We start from the raw sequence: 1,910 nt of genomic DNA, 5'->3' as shown, positions 1-1,910 counted from the left end.
AGCATCCGCGACCGTGCCTGACCGCGCTTGTTTCTGCGTGCGTGCCATCGTAATCTGCTTCGATCGACCCTGCATTCCTTTGTTGGTGCGTCTGCGTGTATGTAGAGTGGTAATCAACGTGCGTGGTAGTCAGCGTGAGTGGTAATCAACGTGAGTGGTAGTCAACGTGGTAGTCAACAGATGAAGGTCACTACACGTACTGCATGAACCGGGAAGCTTTTCACGCGTTTAAACCGTCTTTGTAGATTACCGACAGCTTTGGACAGCGCACAAATGCCGACGATCGCTTCCCCGCTTACGTTCCACGAGGAGGCATGCAGGAACACAACACTACAGTTGTTTGACCGGAAACGAGCTCACTAGATCGGCGAAAGATCGGCAAGATCACTAGATCGCTTTGCAAAAAACATACTCACCAAAGAGCATTTCCAACACGAGAAGATCCCAAGACTTTGCTTTCGTTCGCGTCGAAAGCACTGCTCGCACCAGCATCGTTTGCTTCTTGGAGAGGTCGGCTCTTCGCAATCGGCTCGTACATGTAGGGAGTAACGCCGAACTCCACAGAAAAACGCAGTCTCTCTAAATTTTCCATTACCGTATCAGAAAAACAGCACCAAACTACCTGGCACCGCGCTTCATGTGTAGCGGCAGCGGTCGGTTACTAGTGTTGACGTCACGAGGCGCCCGACCAATCACAGGCGGAAACGAGACGCGCGAGCTGGGCGTCTCCGCTGCTGCAGTTTTTGTCGAAATAAGATATATTTGCGCTTTCTTTCGCTCAATTTCGATACGATATTCGAATTCGGAGGGTTGAAAACCATTATGTACAGATGCTCACTCATTTTTTAGAGCTGTTCTGCATGCACTGCTTTGACGAGGTTACTATCCGTGTTTCATTAGTGAACAAGCACAGCACATAAAGACAATGATAACTCCTTGTCATTGAGATTGAACAAGCACTGTGACAAAATATGTGCTGTTAAGCTGGACGTAAAGGAATGTTTGTGGAGTAGCAACTGGGGCATAACTTCTAAATCCACAGAACTGAACATGTCTCCGAAATATTATTTGCTCTCACACCACAGCTTACGCTTAACCAGTCACGTTACACATTAGTAATTGTCCTGTGAACTTTTTGACTCGTCCGGGCTTCCAGAATTGCTGGTGTTAACACATAACATGCTACTAATCCTATTGGAATCTACAAAATGCGCATTCCTACACATTGACACAAGGATATGTTCTACAGAACATATCACTGTGTTTGCTTCATAGGGTGCTAGAGCTTCCTAGATTAGGCGTAAAAGATATACTTACAGAGCCATCATGCAAATATGTGAAACCCTCCCCTGAAAAAGATTTACGACATTTGGGAAGGCTGCAGCGCCACTTCTTTCCTACGATTGAAACATGCAAACATGCCTACCTGTCATACATGGGTCGTCACCAGCTCCACTTGCTCTCTATGGTGCATACAGAAAGAGCAAAATTTCATGTTTTACAACAAATGCTGCACAAAAACATGCCAGCAACTCACCAGTTATCAATGAAGCTGGTTCCTCAATGACGTATATAAGTTGTTAATTCATATTGTAATTATCACACGTAATAAACGCAACACAAATGAAACCGTAGCATCAATGGACCGTTTCGAGTGCAGACCGTCAGTAACTCTGAGTATGGAAAGGCCAGAATTTAGCTCTCACGCCCATAGCAACACATATATCCCTTAATTTACTTTGTGCCAAAGGTGTCGCACCTCGCGTGGCCATTTCTTGCTCATCTCTTTTTAGTGGGCAAATCATCTCCGGTGGCAGAAATGTGTAGCCTCTTTCGATTTCATTCACATGCAACATTGCACTTCATGTACACATGTAAAATTAAATAAGTTTTATTTGCAAGACACATGG

The sequence above is a fragment of the Dermacentor andersoni genome, chromosome 5 (assembly GCF_023375885.2).
Source record: "Dermacentor andersoni chromosome 5, qqDerAnde1_hic_scaffold, whole genome shotgun sequence".
In the NCBI taxonomy this organism is placed as follows: domain Eukaryota; kingdom Metazoa; phylum Arthropoda; class Arachnida; order Ixodida; family Ixodidae; genus Dermacentor; species Dermacentor andersoni.
The sequence above is the reverse complement of the archived record's forward strand: the minus strand, read 5'-3'. Positions refer to the sequence as shown.